Raw genomic sequence first — 12,777 nt, 5'->3', positions numbered from 1 at the left:
CCAGATCTACACAAGAGAATACATATACCAACCAGATCTGCACAAGAGAATACATATACCAACCAGATCTGCACAAGAGAATACATATACCAACCAGATCTGCACAAGAGAATACATATACCAACCAGATCTACACAAGAAAATACATATACCAACCAGATCTGCACAAGAGAATACATATACCAACCAGATCTACACAAGAGAATACATATACCAACCAGATCTACACAAGAGAATACATATACCAACCAGATCTACACAAGAGAATACATATACCAACCAGATCTACACAAGAGAATACATATACCAACCAGATCTGCACAAGAGAATACATATACCAACTAGATCTAGTCAAGAGAATACATATACCAACCAGATGTACACAAGAGATTACATATACCAACCAGATCTACACAAGAGAATACATATACCAACCAGATCTGCACAAGAGAATACATATACCAACCAGATCTACACAAGAGAATACATATACCAACCAGATCTACACAAGAGAATACATATACCAACCAGATCTACACAAGAGAATACATATACCAACCAGATCTACACAAGAGAATACATATACCAACCAGATCTACACAAGAGAATACATATACCAACTAGATCTAGTCAAGAGAATACATATACCAACCAGATGTACACAAGAGATTACATATACCAACCAGATGTACACAAGAGAATACATATACCAATCAAATCTACACAGGAGAATACATATACCAACCAGATCTACACAAGAGAATACATATACCAACCAGATGTACACAAGAGAATACATATACATATACCAACCAGATCTACACAAGAGAATACATATACTAACCAGATCTACACAAGAGATTACATATACCAACCAGATCTACACAAGAGAATACATATACCAACTAGATTTACTCAAGAGAATACATATACCAACTAGATTTACTCAAGAGAATACATATACATATACTAACCAGATCTACACAAGAGATTACATATACCAACTAGATTTACTCAAGAGAATACATATACATATACTAACCAGATCTACACAAGAGATTACATATACCAACCAGATGTACACAAGAGAATACATATACATTAATACATATACCAACCAGATCTACACAAGAGAATACACATACCAACCAGATCTATACAAGAGAAGTAGATCTATCTATAGTGAGAGAACTTAAGAATTGAACAGGCTACGCTTGGAGGGTCACCTTAAAAGAAAGAGAGGGGAGAAAGTAGCAGACCGATGAAACCAAATAGCGGCCGCAACTAAAATGGCACGATGATGCAACAGATTTGAATTCGAAAAGAAAAGCTCCCGTAGAACTTTCAACAGAACTCTACGTTAAAGCAGACCTTTGCACCCCCCATGGGATGATTGCCAGGATTAGGAGTAACTCAAACGGAAACAACTGTTCATATTAAAGTATGAGTACCGGAACCCATCGCTAATAAAGACGGTTATCTAGTGCAATGTTTCCCCAAACTTTTCCCTGAACGGAACACTTATCACATTATCAGGACACTTACCACATTCCCGGGACACTTACCACATTCCAGGGACACTTACCACATTATCAGGACACTTACCACATTCCCGGGACACTTACCACATTCCCGGGACACTTACCACATTCCCGGGACACTTGCCACATTCCCGGGACACTTACCACATTATCAGGACACTTACCACATTCCCGGGACACTTGCCACATTTCCGGGACACTTACCACATTCCCGGGACACTTAGCTTTTTTTTTTTAGGTTGAATTTTCGTCTTTTTTAATAAACAAAGTAAAATGAAATCATTTTCTAAATTAAGCATTTTTTCGAGTATATTTGATATCTTATCAAATAACATTGATGGTATTGTGTCCTTAGGGCATAACTTCTTGATTTTAGGCACGGATATTGGTAAGCCTAATTCAAATATCTGGTATGGCGTTAAGTCTGTTTCTTTAGTCATTGAAATCTAGGGAAATCTTGCTTCTCACAGATAGGATGTAGGAAACTGAAGTTAAAACAAAACGATGGCTTGTTTTAAACTATTGTGGTACTCTTCAGAAAAACTTGACCAGAGATCAATTAATGGTTGATCCTTTATTGTATCTTTGTTTTAATAATAATAATAATCTTTATTATCCATATGGAAATTTGTCTTACAATTTGTGCATTACACCAAGAGTCAGAATCTAGAACAGTTCAAAGTTCATAGTGGTGTTATAGAATTAGTCTTGTTACCATGAATCTTTTTTATTTCTCCATTTACTAGGCTTACCAGTTAATTATACTAGTAGTTCTTGGAACACCTAGTCAGGCCTCACTGAACACTAGGGTTCCACGGAACACAGTTTGGGAAACATTGCTCTAGTTGTAGAAGTAGAACATTCAAAGATCTTACAATGAAATCCAAGTAGGTCGATTTCCAGAATGTGGCTCCTTGTCTGCGTGCGTAGAGCCCCCCACTGTCACGGTGTAACTTATATTGCACCAAAAGAGAAACCATCCACGCTTGACTTGCTCTTGACGTCATTGGTGGTATCATCCCCCCCTCCTCCATCCATTTTAACCTCATTTCAGTGAATCCCACTTTTAATACCACAGTTTCCAACTCTATAATAGCGTGAAGATAAAATGGTAGTTTCAAAAACGTTTTGACAAAGTTCACTAAAAGTACAAAACGGTGGTATTCGTATTAAAGCTTGTACAATGTCTACAGTGCGCATGTAGGTCATATCATTATATATATTAATTATAATATAAGTAGTACCATTTCATTTCAATAGCGTTTATACGGACTAGGCATGTGAAAGAAATTTATTTCCTGTTTTACATTAAGTCATCATTCTAACTCTGCATTAACTTTATTTAAAGAAAAACAACATAACCTAAAGTCAGTTTGTTTTATCCAGTTATTACTTTTACGGTTGCAAGGTTATATTTTACTTGCTAGTCGAGTTCTCTCCCCTAAGCTCCTACAGCCAGTTACTACGTAGAAAAAAAAAGTTATACAATCGATATTTAATTTTTTTATATGAAAATAAATTTCAAATTTAATGCAGAATCATTTTTCCCCTCTTAAAATGTTTTCAATCAGTTTTTGATAAATCGTTTTTTTTTTTTTCAAACGTGTAGGCTATGTGTGTAGGGTATGAGTGTATGTGTGTAAGTAATTTTAGTTCAAAGTTATCTGATGCATAATTAACTACTGGAACACCTGTGTGGGAAAGTGTACACTCTGCAGATGTGTGAACAAGAGGGGGGAAAATAAGAAGAAAGAAAGAGAAAAAATGAGAGAAAAGCAGTGAATGAAAGAAATATAAGAGTGAGAGACTGAGAAAGAGTGAAACAAGGTGAGAGATGCCTCCTCTACCTCTTTCTCTCTCTCTCTTCACTAAGTTGATGAGGTTTCTTTCATGTTTTTTCTCAATCATCTGCCGTTTAAAGCACTTTTCATTCTAGATCTATGTCTTAGTGTGACGAGATGTTAATTAGTTAATATTTGGCTTGTTTATTTATGTCTAGGGGAAATTTTATTAATTTTATCCCGCTCACACATAAGATTTTGTACAGGCACACCGCAACTAACAGTAAGAACAGACCAATATTATAAGTTCATAAATAAGAATAATTTAATGAATGAAAGTTTACAAAGGAAAGTGATCAAATAAAATTATAATTAAGAAAATAAAAGAAGTAAAGGTGCTAATATCTAAAATAACTGCTCATCATGGATTGCTAATTATTGAGTGATTGGAGGAGAAGAATGTTCCTATGTCTGCTACTTATTTTTCTTAGCTGCTAGCCCTTGGGTCGTCTTCTGGCGGTCGTAGGACTGGCACTCAAAAGGATGAGTCATCCGGCTCTGTCTTAGGACGTCGGCTCGGGGTAGTCTCTATGCTGTAGGCAAGCTGGCTCTATAGGTGAGGCCGCTGCCTGTTTAACAATAGAGATGGTTGGTGCTGCAAACTAAGTTGTAGTGGGACGATCTCTCAGCTGTGATATCTAGCTCGTAGAGAGCCGTGCTAACTCAACACCAGTTTATCTTCTGCTGCGAAGGTTGCTCTAGTCTGTCGGCATTAGGCAATAACTATTGGGCAGTGGACAGTTTGGGCCGGGTACTGGGCAGATGATACTGGGCAGTATAGGGCACTGTGGACACTGGGCAATATGTTAGGGCCAAGGACAGTAGGCAATGCCTTCTTGCTAACAGGTATGTAATTGGGGGGGGGTGTATCTGGTGTGGTCTGCCTCGGTTTCAGCTTTCTATGGAGATCTGGTAGTTGTAGCAATCGTGTGTAGTAACCAGGGGTAGCAATCAGGGGTAGCAACCAGGGGTAGCAACCAGGCTGGGGATAAGACAGACAATTAGGAACCTCCTAAAGGCATTGAGCAGGGATTCCCATATGCCTTGCAATCAATCAGATGTAGGCATTGGTATCAATCCCAATAAGGCATTTAAGACAATTAGTTATAAGATCTTAAAGCATGCGCATATAACTCAATAACAAACAAAATTCCAGTAAGATAACCACAATAAACGTGTTATCATACAATGTAGGATGATACTAGTCAAGATTCATCCATTAAATTTGATTACGACGATAAGTAATCAGTTACAGTAAAATGGGGAATGAGCATATTATATACTAAGGGATAAGATGAAAATAAAATATTAGGGATATGGCTACAGTAATAAGGGTTTGATATAGTTAATCAAAATTACATTCATCTCAGGAACTACAAGTTCACAAGGGAGGGAGACATAATAACATGTATGAGGGACATACAACAGAAATGTGAAATGACTAATTTCGCATGGGCTCTGTAAGTTTAGAGCACTGCGATCTAAGCTCTTAGACAGTACTTAGATTCACTAAAGGGTATTGTTTACATCCATCACTAAAATACAGGAATGGATGAAACATAACAAATTAAATATAATAACTATAGTTTCAAATGTAGACAACCATAGCGGCATTAATAATACTATGTGAAGATATAGTAACGATATAAAATAGTACAATGTATATACATAATAAAGTCATAATGTAATGACGGGGAACGTGGTTGTGTACTAATGTGTACTCACACATTCCTATAAGATAAAATGAGTGTAGAAAAATGTTTACACTTACCCGTTTGTCCCTAATGAAATCTCACAACTAAACTTCCTAACAGAGGAGACTGTATGAATCCTGGCGGGCCTAATTTGGAATGCTTTGGTCTCTCTCTATATATAGATGGGACTTTTCGTTTAACGGGTGGGGAAGAAAGCTAGCTGATTTTCTCACATGTATCGATGTACCGGAGATGTCAGGCGTCAGGTCAGATTTATGGTCAATATTCGTTGCCTACCGTGAGAGTAAAGTCTTAAGCGAATATGTATCTGTCCAGCCCGAGTGCAATGCTATTCTTAGAGCGATGCGTATCCTGCGGGGGGGGGGATAGGTGTGAAAAGTTATTAGGCCGCGGAGCGACTTGTAGTGAGCTGGTCACCTGTCCAGCGGTCAATAATTAAAAGTTAGCCCTGGAGAGGCTAGTTAATGTTTTACGTCGAGATTCGTCCCGTGAGAAACGTGCGAGGGGGGATAAATCCTACAATAAATTAGTTATGGGTGGACAAGAAAATAATCGTTTAAGTTAAAAATTAAGTTTCTCACGGTTTGCTGGGAAAAACTAAAATGAACTTTTGTATGCAAGTTTCGTATCGTCACACTTAGTTCTGTCATTTTTAAACAGCACTTATTAGTTGAATGGTTTCCATCGCTACCCCCCCCCAACCCAGTCTGGTCTTATACTCTGTGTTTATTCGGTACATATAATGTGTTCATTTTTAGCATACCCTGTGTTTAACTACCTAATTCTGGGTTTATTTCGTGATTTTGTAAAAAACATTTCTTCCAACAAAACTAAAACAAAAACTTCTTTGGTTCTTTAGTGACGTGGAGGAGGTGTGATGGCTGGGCGGGTTCGAATCCTGGTGAAGATGTTTAATTTCGGGATCATAGGGCGCCTCTGAGCACGTGACATAAGTTGGGGAAAAAAAGTAAAGGCGGTTGGTCCTTGTGCTGGCCACATGACACCCTTGTTAACCGTGGGCCACAGCAACAGACGACCTTTACGTCATCTGCCCTATATATAGCACGTGGTGGTTCAGCTTTCGAATCGAGGGATCTCGAGTTCGAATCCCGGTGCATAGTTTGGCAGACCTGAAATATTTCCTGTACGCAGACATTGTCACCTTGGTCTTGTCGCAACAGTCTGTCCTGTTGCAGAAGTCAACATGGGGGATTTATCGGGGCGCGTCTCATACTCTCTGTTTTATTTATTTATATTTAGACCAGATCTATTTATTTTGGAATATTTTATCATACCATAACCTGGTGTTTTGTGTTTTAAAACAAAATGGGGAAAAATATAGTAAACAAATATTTACCAGCTAGCCCGAAATAGCTTTAGATAACTTGTTTAAATCAATGTTTACACTGTACGTGATCCAAAGTACACCCGAATTGTGGACAGAGACATAAGAATCTTGGGTAGGTCTGTAGACACAGTGGATGATAATATGCGAACAACACGGGAAGGTCAAGGACTCTTTCGCAAGGTCAGGGTTCAATGTGAAATTCCCTAACAGCACTGTCAGCGTCAACGCGTAAAAAAGAAAATGTGGAAATATATATCGATTACCTTCAACTTATAGAATTTTGAAAATGTTTTTTTACGATTAAAAGGGTTCAAACCCTCGCCCCCCACCACTCCTTTCTCTGTATATAAATCGCCCTACCCCCAGAACCTTTTTGGCTGACTAGCTTCATTGATATTGGGAATAAGGATCATTGAGGAAATAATAGATAAAATATCGGTGATGGATATTACATATCAATCTGTTTATTTAAATCTAATGTGACGAATCTTTGTGCTATGGAGTGTGTATGTAATGACTGATGTAAAATATGTAGCTATATTACATAGGGTACATGGGTATTGCATTGTATAAAAGAGGTGGGGTTAAAAGTGGAGATAACAAGTAGATATAAATTAGGTTGTCAGATCCTTGCGTATTTTGTGATTAAATGTCTATTCTCTAAATGTAGATCCATATCGATGTTCATAAAAAGAGTTTATTTTGGATAAGCTTGTGTTCCAATGTGTTAATCAATACGCCAACATTTTACCAACAGGGTACTTCGGATTAGAGGACTGGAGCCACATCTCCACACAGAATACTTCACAATTCGTTTTTGTCCTAACAGGCCTTTTTTTTTTTCTTTCACTAAGACGTTGTAACGTAGTGTCTCTGTGTGTGTGTAAGTGTCAGTTTATAACAGGAGTACATCCGCTAGACGGTTTCTTGCGTGGTGGTTAGATGGCGTCATGACGTCCGCTGGTCAAGTGGTCATTGATTACATTTTGGCATCTTCCTAAAGCCGCCAGCCCCGATGTTAGCTCAAGCTTAATCTAATCAAAGTCACCTGTTTGTTTTAACGGTGCGTGACCCACTTGACTTTTTCCCCGAGGTCACGTCAACTTTGCAGGTTGGGATTAATCTCCTGCTAGAGGAAATGGTAGTTCGAATCCCACCCCCCCTCTTCCCTACTTTTTTTTTCTACATAGTATGGTGTACGTCTTCTGGTGGTGCTCTGTCTGTCTAGTTGCAGCACAATGTTGTCTGACTACACCAGGATCATCATTATCGAGACATTCAAAGTTTAGGCCTGTTTTAGGTCTGTTTTGATAAACATTCTAATTCAGGTGAAAACATTCAAACTTTATGTCTGTTTTTGATAAACATTCTAATTCAGGGGAAAACATTCAAACTTTATGTCTGTTTTGATAAACATTCTAGCTCAGGCTATAGCTCATGCTAATTGTATCCTCTTATTATCAAGAAATAATGAAACATTGACAATTTGTATCTTAAACTATCACAGAAAATAGTATCTATTGAATCTATCCCAGCACATATTGAACTAGAAGGAAACGAGAAGGCTGACACACTTGCACATACACAATCGATAATTGCCATCTGTCCAGAAGAAATGAAGAATAGATGGGCAATCTCTTATCCGAATCTCAAGATAAGATTATGCCTATGATAAGCTATGCCGATATGATCAACGTCCGTAATCTTTTGCACCAGAACCTGACACAACTGAATGAGACAACATATGTTCCTGAAATTTAAATCAAAAATTTAGAACTAGTGATATTTATCATTGTGGAGTTTCACCATAGAATGACGCCTATGTCCTTCATCAGGAGGCCCGATCGTGAAAAAGAAAAACTATTTTGGAGAGTTGCCTGATCTGGAAACCAGTTTTTGCTTTAGTCATTTGAACTGGTGGCAATTGTAATGAGAAGAAATAAGAGAGTATCTTGACACAAATATTATCACGTTTTGTGAATGTTACATTATATTTGATGGTGTGGGCGTTCACTAGCAGAGCACAATCTGATCGCGCTCGTTCCAGATAGAAAAGGTTTGTGTGATTCACTGTAAACGAGTATCTTTGTTTATAGAATTAGCCCCCCCCCCCCAGTTGCACGATGCAGTAGATTAAAAGCTAAATATGACAGATCTGTAGGAGTGGGACTTGTGCTAGTGACTTCCATAGTTTTGAGGTTGCACCTGAGGTCGTTGGTCCGTCGGGTCGTGGCTCTTGGTCCATCGGTGTCCAACATCTGTCTTCGTGTGGACTTGAAAGTCACGAGTACCAAATTATTCTTTTCTATTTTTAGAAACACTTGTTTTTACCAGCAGACGTTTTGACTTCCTCCCCCGAGACCAGGAAGACAATAAGATTGGATGTTTCAACGCACGACTTAGAGCTCAATTTATGATAAAAAAGACCCAAATTGAGGCCAACCTAAGACACGTTATCTTCATTTTGTTTCCTTTGTTTGACTATGACCTTGATTATTACTTGAAAGTAGTCAAATAATTTTGTAAATTTTTGAGACGTTTAAATTAAAAATAAGATTATTTTTTTTGCCTATGAGTTTAAGTCAATGTAAGTGTAAATCTATATAAAAATTATTATTTTTTAAATCAGACATTTAGTGATAGATTTCAATATTTTCTTAAAGATATGATTTTGGCTTACATGCTTTGCAAATTGCCATCAAAGTTCTAGATGCGTCTAGAGTCTAGATTCTTGATGTCACTTAGTAATTTTTCAAACTTATTAGGTCAGAAGTTTGTAAATGGCAAAATAAAAAAGATGGATGCATTTACTAAAGAACGAAATAAATCTCCAATATAAATACAGGATTTAAACTGTATTCTAATTTTAAAATATCTGTGCATGCAAAAAAAAAATCGAGTAGCTCCCCCCCCCCTCCCTTATAACATGCCGCCATATTTTTTACGCCTTTGCGCGGTTCCTGTCTCTCTCAATCACAAACGCAAATCCCCCCCCCCCTCCTCTCCGAGTCTCTAGTCAGCAGATGTCAGCCTCGCAGCGCCATTTCTCTGCCTGGCCAGCGAAAATATGTCAAGCGTGACCAGTGAATCACCTCCCTTCGAAACTAGGGGGAGAGACGTGACGGGGGGAGAGGAAATGGCGGTATGACAGTGTCGATCACTGGCAACTGGCAGTTAGTGAAGACTGGATCTAGATCTAGTACATCTGTTTCATTCTACCGTGTTACCTGCAGTAGCATCGACATGGAAATGTGTCGTGAGTTCTCATTAGAATCTCCTTGGTGTTAAGTCTCGTGTGTCGACGTGTTCTCATTCAGTGGATGATAGTTTTGTGGTGATAGGCCTGGACCAGGTGTGTGTTCAATATCATCAGGATATCATCAGGATATGTTTGTAACTAGATCGACATGTACTACAGTCTGTGTTACTTTTTTTTTCTCCTTCTTATTATTTAGTGCACTAAAAAGTGTTACATAATTTATATACAAGATTCTAAATCTCTTTTTTTTTTAAATTATATTTTTTATAAATAAAATATACCACTTCAAGACATAGGAATGACACTGGTTGTTCTCATATCTCAAATAATAATAGAATAACGTCTAGATGTTAGTAGGTAGGACAAAAAAGAGACACAACGTTGGATTTTGTATGTATAGCCGCCCCCGTCCTCAATGAGAATTCTATGAATATATGTGTATATGTGTATTGAGATTCGATACCACTCGGACCCCTCCACCAACCATTTTGTATCTATTTTTGAAACCATCAACGGTCTTCATTTCAGTTTTCAATGTCTCTATTTGTGTGTCTTTAATTGACCATGTTCCGTCATTTGTTGTTGACATTTGTTTGGGGAAGTAAGGGAGGTTTGTTTACCACACAAGAAGAAATAGTACCGGTATTGAATTTAAAAAAAAACTGTTATGGTTTGAATTAGCTCATCGATCAATTCGCGTATCTCTCGCATAGCATCTGCCTTTAAAAACTGAATGATACATAGAGCACTAGATATCATGGTTGCACCCTCCCGCCACTACAGCTTTAGTTCTTTCACCGTTTTAACACGTTTCCTTGTTTTACAATTTCGAATGTTCCTTTCACAGTTCAAGATTAGTACAGCGTAGCCAAAAACCCCTTGCAGGACGGCGGGTTCGAACCCGGGACCATCAGGTCCTGAGCGCAGACCACACGACCAGACAGCCCTGTGTATCTTGTCTAACCTTACCTTCCCAAATCGTTGTGCTGTAGATGCTAACATTGTGACTTGAGTTCATTAAATTTAACTTGTTTATTTTTTTACGAAGACACCGAGATCCATATTTATAGCACACTTGGTACAATGAAAACATGAACATGGTTTTAGTGTTCGAACTATTCATTCTTGTCCTGTCTGAAGTCATCAGGTACCAGATCGAAGTTAGCCGTGCACTGATCTCGGTAACACACAAAATCACACAAACACATTTACAAATCAATTCAAGCTATCGATCAAAGGATATTGTTTGTGTTTGTTTCGTATAGTTTATTCCAACGTTGACCTTTCGTGTTTTTATTTTAAAGGAGAAGTTGATCTAGGCTTTCTTGACAGCCATAGACTGGGCATAGACTCAATAGCCTCATTTAATTACCAACTCACGTGACAATAGTCAGATTTCTAAAACACTAAAGTGCCAGGCCCTAAATTGTATACCTATGTTCTGTGGTTCAGTCGTGCTGTTTGAGGCAAAAGTAAAGATTTCATCTTTAGGTTCTTGAATGTTTCGCCTGTCTTTCTCAATTGTCTACTTATTGTGGAAACTAGATGAATCCATTCTAATACAATCAGGTCTACAATTTAGAAAACATTTCAATAGGGAGTCCAGAGATATATATAAAAAGCGAATCCGGTCTTTCTAATTGAGGAACTAAAACGAGCTATATGACCCCGAGGGATTTTTTGGCACTTCCGGTGATAAAATATTATTGAATATCAAAATGACCTTATAAGTATTCTTCTTCTTCTAGCCAGCTTTATTGCTACTGAGCTGTGAGCTCTTTTGCAAGACTGTGCCAAGGAAAAATAGTGCGTTGTTCTCTTCAGTTGTTCAGCACTGCCCTACAGGGTGTTGGTTATGTTGGGCTGTAGTGGGAGTAGGGTCTGCCTGAGGTAGATTAGGAAGGGACATTCAAAGAGGAGACCTTATATGTAGTAAGTATTAATCCAGTCTACAGCTTCGTGAAAACATTATTAAACTATAAACATTTGAGAACTTGAAAACTTAACGATTTAAAAATCTTGATTTTTTTTCTCGTTCAGTTTGTGGACCACGTAACAATTAAGTTTCTGTACAGATTCTCAGAGCATTTTTAGGCTCTGTCTGATCTTGCAACTTTCACCATTAGGAACTCTTGTGTCACTTCTCTGAAGCAGACGTGGTCATTTCTTGACCTGAGGCGCCACCCGTGTAGAACCATCACAATCTCAACATTTTGCCAGGTTTTAAAAGCAGTTTGTATTTACAGCTACGTTTTATTTTTACCTTTTCCCCTCCCATAATCCTCTTTTTGAATTTCTGTTGGCTTTTGCAGTGCATCCTGAATGAAGACGGTCAATGAAACTAGTATTTCTGTAGCCCCGCAGTACAATAGTTGTGTGTTCAAACTGTGAAACGTAAATATTTTTGAATGCTATGCTTTTCTTCTTCGTTCAGGTATAATATATAAATATGTAGATCTATATAGGACAAAGTGGCTTAGTGGTAGAGGTTTGGGTCAATGACCTGGGTTCAAATCATGGACAAAAATTACAATAGGAATAAATGAAGATTGTAGTGTGTAGACCACATAATACCCAAGTAAGCAGAGAACATAACAATGGGTGTAGTTAGCTGCTTTAAAGATTAACACTTGACTATTCTCATATATCTTATTGATGATAGATCTGCAAGAACACTAAGATCTAAATATTGTTTTTGTTTGGCTTTACCCTTATCTTCTTATCTTATAAATTACATTTATAATTATATTAGATTGTGTTTTTGTATTTGTAAGTTATGGTCCAATGTTTTTATGTAGGCCCCACTATTATTGCTACTATTAAATCCCATAACATAAACAACCCCTAATAAAATACTCAGAAAGACACACGCATTCTTATACCATATGCTATAATAAATAGAAATAATGGAAAAGGTTAGGTTTTCAATGTCTAATGAATAATGTCTAGAATAACACATTGTTACGCCTCGGACGTAATTATCTTCTTTTGAAAGAACGTCTGTAATTGATAAGATAAGATATGAACTTTTTTTTTTTTTTGAAGGATCGTTGTTACATTTTATAAAAGAACG

The 12,777-nt window shown here is 37.6% G+C and overlaps 1 protein-coding gene across 3 annotated transcripts in view; it reads left to right on the top strand.

Moving 5' to 3' along the window:
- The window catches only part of LOC106055774 (uncharacterized protein DDB_G0271670-like), a 59,122-nt gene that overhangs the window by 29,393 nt on the left and 16,952 nt on the right, over positions 1-12,777 (top strand). For 2 of the 3 annotated variants that reach the window (XM_013212217.2, XM_013212219.2), the window contains exon 1: positions 9,567-9,862. The exons of the other annotated variant lie outside the window; for it this stretch is intronic. The gene's annotated coding sequence lies outside the window, so the exon portion shown is untranslated. Of the gene's footprint in view, positions 1-9,566; positions 9,863-12,777 lie in introns of those variants that run through there. 3 annotated transcript variants of the gene reach the window in all.

Source organism: Biomphalaria glabrata, chromosome 15 (assembly GCF_947242115.1).
Source record: "Biomphalaria glabrata chromosome 15, xgBioGlab47.1, whole genome shotgun sequence".
Lineage (NCBI taxonomy): Eukaryota > Metazoa > Mollusca > Gastropoda > Planorbidae > Biomphalaria > Biomphalaria glabrata.
Note: the sequence above shows the minus strand (reverse complement) of the source record. Positions and strands in the feature narration are given on the sequence as shown.